Source organism: Orcinus orca, chromosome 4, assembly GCF_937001465.1.
Source record: "Orcinus orca chromosome 4, mOrcOrc1.1, whole genome shotgun sequence".
NCBI lineage: Eukaryota > Metazoa > Chordata > Mammalia > Artiodactyla > Delphinidae > Orcinus > Orcinus orca.
In genome coordinates this window covers 50,413,842-50,424,066 of record NC_064562.1, presented here as the reverse complement: position 1 = coordinate 50,424,066, position 10,225 = coordinate 50,413,842, and positions in this window count along the sequence as shown.

The following is a 10,225-nucleotide window of genomic DNA, read 5'->3' as shown; positions in this document are numbered from 1 at the left end:
GAATAACCTTCTTAATTAGGCTTCTTTAGGCTTTTCCAAAAGAAGAAAATGTTAGTTTTTAGACTTCTTCTGCTTTAGAACAAATAAAGTTGGAGCTTCCCTGAGCCAAGAGAGTACAAAAAGCACAGGGAGCATAAAATATAACTAATAATCCCATAAAGTATCCCACCACACTTGGAAAGTCCATCACCATGCTGATATGAACCTTGGCCCTGACTATCTACTATTCAGTTAGTTGTGTGCTGAGGGAGAGTAATAAATAGAGCACACTCTGAAATCCTCAGGTATTTTTAGCCTTCTCAGTTACTCACTTCATTAGTGCAATACCTTATCTAGTTAGAGCTTTGCCATTAAAACTACTGTGGCATCCACTTGCACATGGCAGGGCTAACAATGCACTCTCTCACTTGTGCCTGGAGGAAAACAACAGCAAACTCCCCAGGCCTGTTCTTGCATGACTGCAGCCAGTATAGCTTACTTTCCTAATGCCCTACTGACCTACTAACATTCCTCAGGTTCTGAGCCCTGTCATAAGATCACCTAAATAACAGCTCCACAGGAGGTTAAGCCCCAAAGGAGGAGACGCACTTCTGCTTCACTCAGCTTTACCGTGATCTCCATGTAATGGTACTCTTAATGAAGACAAAGGTAGTTCTGGGAAAGGAAAACCTCCTAATTCATGGGGCTCACAACATAAGCCTTATAACAAAGGGAACAATTCTTTTTGACTTTGTGAATAGACCCAAACAGCTCCTTGGCTCTTGAGTTTCTTGGACTCTACTCATTTCTGAGCCCCATGACCTGCCTTGAGGACAGCCCTGTCAGCTCACCCTTTGTGTCCTCTTCCCATAGCCTTGGCAAGGAACAGGCTATAAATCCAACTTTATTGACTTGATTTCACATCTACTTTCCCAAAGAAATTTCTGGAAATAAGAAGGAATTTGTTGGTTCCATTTTTACACTAGTAAATTTGATTTCTATTGAGCCCATTCTTACATGATAACATCATAATAACTGATACAAGCAACTTCTTCATTAAGAATATGACAGAGTAGAAGAGAGAAAATGATGCTTGACACTCCAAGAATCCAACCCCAACAAGGGAGGTGCACAGCAGTTGAGGGTCCTATTTCTTAACAAGGTCTATTATTGGGTTAAATCTGAAATAACCCTGCCATTTGGTGTCATTTGGTGATTAAATGACTACAGTCATTCACCAAATGTTTACTCTGTCCTGTGACAGACCAGTATAGTTTACATGTATCCATTATTGAAACAGTCCAATTTTTGAGCTTCCTGTTTGTTAAAACAAAAATTCAAAAGCAAAACAAATCCAGACATGTTTTTAAAAAAATGAACTTCAATGTTTCTGAATGTACAATACCTGAAAACAGGGATCAGGTAGCTATTTTTAAAATGTCAAAAATTTATTTCCAGAACTTCCAGGGTAAAAGCAGAATGTTTGCCTTTGGCATACTCATTCACTGTCCTAAGTGGTATACCCTTTAGATAGTTAACCTCGCTCTGGGAATTGTTTATTCTTTCTCCTTGGGGTACCTCAGCTACTTAGAAAATAGTCCAAAGGACTATCAGACTGGAATATTAATTGATATCCTACTTAGCATTTTAAAAAGTTGTTTTATGGGAAAGAGTATATAAACATATTTTACATTTTCTTCTCTTCTTATTTCTCCTCTTGTTGTTCTTTCCTCCTTCTGTTCCCCTTCTCGCTGCCCCCCGCTTCTCTCTGTCCTCCTTCTCCTCTTCCTCCTCCTTCTTCTTCTCCTTCTTCTCTTCCTTCTCCTTCTCCTTCTCCTTCTCCTTCTCCTCCTCCTCCTCCTTCTTCTTCTTCTTCTTCTTCTTCTTCTTCTTCTTCTTCTTCTTCTTCTTCTTCTTCTTCTTCTTCTTCTTCTTCTTCTTCTTCTTCTTCTTCTCCTTCTTCTTCTTCTTCTTCTTCTTCTTCTTCTTCTTCTTCTTCTTCTTCTTCTTCTTCTTCTTCTTCTTCTTCTTCTTCTTCTTTCTTCTACTATTACTACTACTACTACTTCTACTTCTTCTTCTTCTACTACTACTTCTTCTTCTTCCTCCCTCCTTCCTTTCCCTTCTTTTTTTCTTCCTCTTCCCCTTACCCATTTTCTTCTCCTTCCTTCTCCTCCTTCTCATTCTCCTTCTTCTTATTCTTGAGTTTATCAATTTGCCTTAGTCTGCAGGGCAATCTGGGATTCTGGGTAAGGCAGTGATGATGGTGAGAGGGGTGTCCTTCACTTGGGGAAAAGAGTAGGTGGGATATGGGGCTTTGAATTAAGGAAAGAATTGCTAGTTTTATGGTTTTAGACTAAATTCTTCAGTGTTGAGGCTTTATTGCCAGAAGAAAGGGACTTATGTATGAATGTCTTTGATCATTCTTTCTGGTGAGACAATGTACTACTTGGATTCTAGATCATGAACCATACTGTCTTCAATTTCTGTCATTTCCATATGGTGAAACTATGTGCTAGGAGATGGGGGTACAAAGATGAATGGTCCATGATCCCAGCACTGAAGAACCTCATCATCTAGAATGGAAACTAAGAACAACTCAAGCTCTATTATAAAAGCTAAATAGTGATATAATAAATACTTAAATTGAATGCTCACAGAATATTTTGAGGAAACTGAAGCATATAGAGATTAAATAGCTAGTCTAAGATCACACATCAATACGACTTGAGTCAGGACTTGAACCTACACAGCTTATGAGACAACTCTTGAGGCAATGAAGAGTCACAATGAAAGGACCTGAGGCTAATGAAAACTTCTGAGGAGAACCTATGTTTCAGTTTAGCCTTGAAGGATGAGTGGTAAACTAGGCATCTCAGGTGAACAAGACAGGTGAGGATATTTCATGTTCTCAAATATGCATATTTGAGAGATAGTCAAAGGGCCAATCATAGCATAGAAACCCTTGATATCTAATAGAGCAAACCTTCTCTTGTTTCTCTTCCATTGGTCAATTATCCATACATATGTTGATATTGATCTGTCACAATTAGATAATTGACCAAGGGGACAGAATTGAAAAAAAAAAAAAAGAACCTCAGAAATAGACTTCTGCATGAATACTTAATATGAAAGAGGTAGTATTGCATATCAGTGGAGAAAACTGCTGGGACAATTGAATATCTGTATGGGCAAAAATTAAATTGGACCCTGTATTGGATGCTGTAATGCCTGCCCAGATCTCCCCTTCAGGATGGTAGCACTAATTCCCCAGCTGCCAGGAGTATTGTTAGCTCACAGCTCAGAGCAAATCCCACCTCAGGAATTTCCTTTGGCCTAAAGAAGATACCATGTTCAAAGCTGTACCCTCTCCCTAAGGGTAGTCTAGCTCCAAAGACTGGTTGATGTGGTTGTAAAGATCTATCAATATGAGGCATCCTAGAAGGGCTATACCAGTTCCACAACTCTACATGGAATCTGCTGAGGCCTCTGTTACATCTGTTCTACTATCGAGTTCAAGTTCAAGTTTTCCTTGTCCAACCCCACTTTCCTCACTCTCTGCTGGGTATTGTTCCTAAAAGCATTATCCAATAAACCACAGGTGTGCAAATTAGCATCTCAGAAGCTGTCTCCTAGGGAGGTCCACCTATGACAGACCCCTAACCCACACCATACTCCCAAATCAACTCTAGGTAAATGAAGATAAAGGTACAGAGAGATGAAATAATTTGCACAAGTTCACATATCTTAAAGCGACAGGGCTGGGATTTAAACCTGGGCAATCTCGCTCTAGAGTCTCTGCTCTTACCACTAATGGCAAAGAAAATAAACCAACTGGACCTGCATGGAATATCACAAATGAATCACACAAACACATTGTGGAGCAAAAAAATCAAGGCACAAAAACGCAAAGAGTATGATTCTATTTATATGAAGTACAAAACCAGGAAAAAGGAGCTGTATTGTATAGGAATGCATGCATAATGAAAGGCAAGGCAAAGATTACTGAAAAGAACCAGGAAGTGGTTACCTGAGAGGAAGAGGAAAAGGTTGGAATTGGGAAGGCTGTTCTAGGGGTGCTGGGAATGTATTATTTCCTGATCTGGGTGGTGGTTACTCATGTGTTCACTTTATAATAATGTTTTAAACTATAGCTTTGTATTCTTATTCACTTAATCTCATGTTTTTAAAAAATAGAGGGGGACTTCCCTGGTGGTCCAGTGGGTAAGACTCCACACTCCCAACGCAGGGGGCCCAGGTTCGATCCCTGGTCAGGGAACTAGATCACGCATGCATGCCGCAACTAAGGAGCCCTCATGTCACAATGCAAAGATCCCGTGTGCCACAACTAAGGCCCAGTGCAGCCTAAATAAATAAGTAAATGTGATGCATATATTATCTTTTTTAAAGAAAAAGAGGGAATTAAAAAAACCATATTGAAACAGAGGAGGTGACTGCAGGGGAGTACCCTTGAAGGGTCAGCCAAGTGTCAGGGTCACAGAATTCTGTGTGTGTTAATGTGCTTTTCAGCCACTAACCAAGAAATTTTGCAAAAGCCTCCCCAAATTGTCTGATTTTGAACACGGAGCTCTGGAATTCTGGTGGTCCAGACTCTGTGTTGGTGTTGATTCTGATCTCTCTATAAAGCCATGGACAGCTGAACTATCCACCTCCTTCTGAGCTTTGAGGCCTGTGTTTTAATCTGCCTGGACAGCTTTCTCTCCTGCATGCCTTTAAGTGCCTCAGAATCAACGCATTTGAAACAAAACTCATCAGTAACAGAATGAGCCTTTAAAATTCTTTTTCCTCTTGGGACTGAGTTCATACAGGCTAGATGACAAAGGGACACAGCCTAGAAGATTCTTAATCTGAGTGGTGCAAAAGATTAGATTATCCTGCATGTAGCATAGCTCTCGGTCTTCTTCCCTCCTCTGTGATTCATCCGGGGAACAGCTGGAGATGAAGGACTGATAATGAGCTCAGCAGGGAGGGAACCCGAGAAAGGGGTGTAAAAGGACAAAGGGGCTTTGGGATAGGAGGAAGGGCTATGAGGTTCCTCAACTGACTTTAACTAGGTGCATCAGTTCAACTAGGTGAACTGAAGGTCAACAATTGTGACGTTGCTACAGTAAGAGAAATGTGTGTAAGAGAAATTTGCATACGAGGAGATTGCATACGAGATTGCGTACGAGGTACTGTTCATCATGTGTCTTGGGGTATGTTTCCAAAGGTCTGAAGTTTACATTAAATTTATAGGAACAAGTGTAATTGAATTAAAAGAGAGAAATCTACATCTTAGAATAAGGCTGTGGAGTCAGATGGTGGTCCTAAGAGTGCCTGCTATGCTTAACCTTTAACTATCATTTCTTTCTCACATGCACTGACCCAGTATATGCTGCTTCATGTTCTGTAGTGTCAGGCTTATGAATCAAGACACTGAAATATTAGCCAAATGAAATGTTGCACAATTCAGCCTGTTCACTCATAGCACATATAATTTTGATTATAATCATCTGTAGCCTCAGATCTGGCAGGCTTGAGTCCACTAAGGGAAGCAGAAATGAAGCAAGAGATGACAGAATCTGACCTTGGCTGCAAAGGGCAACAGGATGCCAGCAGACTCAAGGTCTTGCTCTTTTCCCCCTTTTATTGAAAAGACAGGTCCGTAACAAATTTATGCAAATACTACATGGAAAAAAATTTCTCGAAGGCAATTTCTTCATGCCAAACATTTTCTGGTTTTCTTTGCCCTAGACTATGGATGATATTAGCTTACTTTAGAGTCTAGTTCTTCCAATTTTCCTCCAAGCTAGGGCCAAGGAGTGTTTATGTCACAAAAAGGGCCAAGGCCCTACAGGTAGGGCTGGGAATGAGAGAGGCTCTGGGGCAGGGTGAGAATACCAGGAGGTTTCACTGATGTTCTTTTCTTTCTCAACCACCCCTTCCCATCTCACGAGTGGCTAGGGTTCAGTAAAATGATAGTAATTATCATCTAAACCTGGGACCAGAGGTGCCTGGCACTCGAGGATGAAACCACATCATTTTATTCAAGATCCAACTCAAGAAAACTCTCTCCTCATGACTAATAGAATCTGAACACCTGACTCCTTAAAGTGAAAATGCAGTGGCATTAATACATCAAAAGAAAGTTACATTAAAATAAAACAAATATCTTAAAAAAGTAAGTATTCTACAACAGGAGAATTCTAGTCCCTGGGTCCTATCGGAGCCCATTGTTAGTCAGCGTGTTTCCAAGTGTCACTTAGTTCCACCTGTCATACTGTATGAACATCCTGCCCCTTGGGAACTCTGGCCTCCACCTGCACTCTTCTCTACTGGGTGGTTCCATTTTTTTCCCTTAGCTTTCAGTTTTCTGGTTTTACCCATCCAGGCATCTCTTGTGGCAGAGGATGCTTGTCCCAGGAGTTTGTCTTCATGGATTAATGGGTGAAGGTGGTTCTTTTGACAACAACCGAGGGTCTGGAAATGAAGTGTTAAAAGATCAAGAATTCATTGCTCATGGACATCCCTTCCCAAATGTCCTGGACTGGTGAAGCATTCTGTGTGCCCAAACTACTGTGTGTAGATTCCAGGTAGGTATTCTCAGTGACCAGCTCCGGGTCCACTTGTATTGCCCCCACCCCATTTCTACTGAAAATACTGTTTCATGCAATGACCAAAAAAAGTCGGCGTGCCCTGGGGTAAGGTGTGTTAAGTTATCCTAAGTGAAGGTGGAGAGAGATAGCATTTACAAGTGGAAGGGATCTAAAAAAATAATCTACCCCAACTCTCTCAATTTTCTGATGAGCAAAGAGAGGTTTGAAGAGGTTACTCATTCAAAGTTACTTGGGGTAGTCAAGTCCCTGATTTCCCCTTCTGGGCACTGTTACTTGTACCATGATGTCTACTATGTTATCATTATTACAAGGGCCACAGCAAAGTGCATTCAATCCAACCAATGGTTATTGACTCCCCACCACGTACCACTACAGCTCACTATATGTTAGCCACAGACCTAGGAGTTGGATGTACCCACAAAGACCCTGCTCTACTGGAGCTCACATTTAACTGGAGAATAGATTGCAAGAAAAACACTATTTGTGTTATGATTATGATCTTTCGTTGTTACACTGCACAATGAGATAATTTTAACTGGAAATGGTTGGCCTTAAAGTTGCTCTACAAAGGTTTGAACATGTGTGTCTTTCATGAAATTCCCAATTTATAACATTCCAGGTCTCTGAATGTTTGCCTAGTGTTGGCTATCCTGTTCTCTGGTTCTGAGGTTGTAGTCACAACAATTGTAGCACGAGGTGGGTGGGCTACTTAGAAGGCAGGCTAGAAAGGCAGTCATTGGAGGAACGGCTACAAAAAGCCAAAGCGGAAGTTTACCCAAACCAATTGGGAAATTTTTTTACATTAATTACTATTTTTTTTCCTTGCTGAGGAGTTATATTAACTCAGAGTTTCCTCTGAATATTTCTGTAAAAAATTCCTCTTTGATGAAATGAATTACCTCATGAAATCTAAATAAAGAAGGAGTTGGGAGAGCAGGAAAGAGACTCCAGCAATGTGGCCACTAGGAGGTGGGCTTTCTGTGGAGAAGCCTCTCCCTGACCTGCCTGAAAAAGTCCTCAAATCCTCCACCTCCTTTGCTTTTGATTCCAATCTTTTTTTTCTTTTCTTTTTTTTTAACCAAAATTCTGCTGACTGGATTGCAGATTAGGACAATGGCATTCTAAATTTTTAAAGGAAATGTTACCTATGCCCCTTTGTATAGACCAAATTGTTTGAATTCTCCTATCGTGTCTGTAAAAGCAACTTGGTAATTTAGACAAAAATAATTTCTCAAAGTGAGGTTATACATGTATTCAATATATGTCATGCTAGGTATTGTTTCCTCAAGAGGCAAGACCCAGCCCTTGCCCTAGAATAGTTTACAGTCCAGATGGGGAGACACCATGACATGGGCAACTTCTGGTCAACTATCCTAAATTTAGCAGCAGTTCAGACTCAACACCAGATCGTGGCTATCTGGGATTTCATGTGAAGTCATAATCGGAATCCCATTCATGTGAAATAGAATTCCCTCATTAAAACACTGTATATTGAGCACTACTATGTTTCAGGTACTAATATTGACATTATTAACACAGACAATTACAATTCCCCTGTAAACAAAACAGATCTAATTCCTCACTCTCGTGAGAATTTATATTTTAGCTGAAGCTTGGTTAGTTACTTTGATAGACCCCACGAGAGCTCATTTCCCATGATGCTCCACAGCACTCAGACAGGTCACGTGTCTGCAGCAAAAGGGGTGAGTCACCAGAACTGTGAGGAAAACCCAGGCTGAGGAAGTAAGGACTGTGGTAGGAGAGCACGTATGACTTCCTCCTGCAATTTAAAACTCTTGTCTTAAGCATTTCTATCGAAATTTTCTTAGCAAGGTAATCATCCACAGACTATGACACTTTCCCTTTATGAAAATTGCTAGGTAAAGAATGGATCACCCTGGTATTGGCTATGTGATAGGCCCTGAGGGAGGGAATGGAGAGCAGGCAGTCTGCTGAAACTGGGCCTGGAGCACTGGGCCCACCTCTTCAGCTGTGCCTTAACAGCTATGCAAAAGGCAATCAAGAGCTCAGAGCCTCAGTTTCCAATGATCTAAATGCAAACAATTTGCAAACTATAAATTGTTATACTCCTATGAGTGATTATAAATATGCATACCAATGTCTACATTATTGAACTTTGAGACTATGGTAGAGCAAATGTTACAAAGAAGGTGAAAATCCAAATACACATTGAGAATCTGCATTGGGCTAGGTAATGTGTTGGGGTTTTTTAATGTGGTTCTAGTTACTTGCCTTTCATACCACTCTTGTAAGGAGAGATTATTAGTTTATTTTATAGCTAAAATAACTAGGATTCAGAGAGTTACCTAGAGTCCCACAGACAATGAGCAGAGGGTTGGGATTCTAATTCTGAACAATTGGACTTTATACTTGTGCTTTAACTAGGCTAAGTGGCTGCTCACACACAATAAATAATTCTATCATGGAATCTCCTAGATAAGTGTTTCACTAAAATGCAATCTTCCTGAATGGAGAAATGATAGAACTTTTTAGTCAAAGGAGCCTTTTTGAAACTACAAAAATATACAAGGATCACATCCTTTTTTTTTAAAACATTCTTCTGATGGACATTTACCATCATCCTTTCTGAAAGTGGGAAACTACAGTAGAAAATAACTGCAGGATTAAGGGGTTAATTCAAAATACTACCTTTATTTAGATTATAGTTTAGCAAAAATTCACACAATTATTCACTTAAGAAGATTAATAGGATCTCTGACAACTTTCATAATAATAACTACCACATAATGGTATTTGTTGTATGTTCTGATGTTAGCATAAGGCTTTACATTGATCCCAATTTTCCCAGCTCCCCTCTGAGTCTGAAGTGCCACTATTTCTCCATTTTATAGATAAGAAAAAGGAGACAGAGAAACACAGAGGTGGGTTTCCAGCCCAGGAAAGTCTACCTCCAATTCTGGGTTGACAGCAGACAGCAAAAGAGGGGAAAAAAAAAATAGAAAGATTAGGCAAGATTTCTAGGGATTAGGTCCACTCTGACGAAGGTCTGACCTTTCTGATTTATACCATTGCTTAAGTTAGTCCAAAATGTGCATCCTCATGTTTCGGCGAATAATATGACACCACCAACAAATATAAGAACATTCTGTTTTCTTGCCAGGATGCTGAATGGGGTTTGTGTAATTATGAAAAGGGAAATGAATGTTGACTAGGTTTGAGGAACAAGGCTGCCCAAGCTATCAACAACTCTTGAATTCCAGCTGTGATCAGTGTCTTGACAAGTATCCTTTGCTTAGTCTCGGATGACACAGCAGAGTTGTAAAAAATTGAAAGTTTAAAGTGTTTTTAGTAAAAGAACCTTTTCTTTCTTTCTTTCTTTCCTTCTGAAGGGAAATAATATGTAAGACTACGTATATCAGATTATTCTTTAGACTAAATTTTAAAATTTCCGTCTGGTAATTTAGTTTCATTTATTTGTAGTAAGAATGAATGCTTCTAATGATTTAGCATTAATTGGGCACTAAATTCTATTTGAGGACTTTACTTAACTCCTTACTAACTTAATTCTTTACGATACTTTGAAGTAGGGAATACTGGCATCACATTTTAGACTGCATAAGATGTGGAAAGGGTGAGGTGTGTTCCAA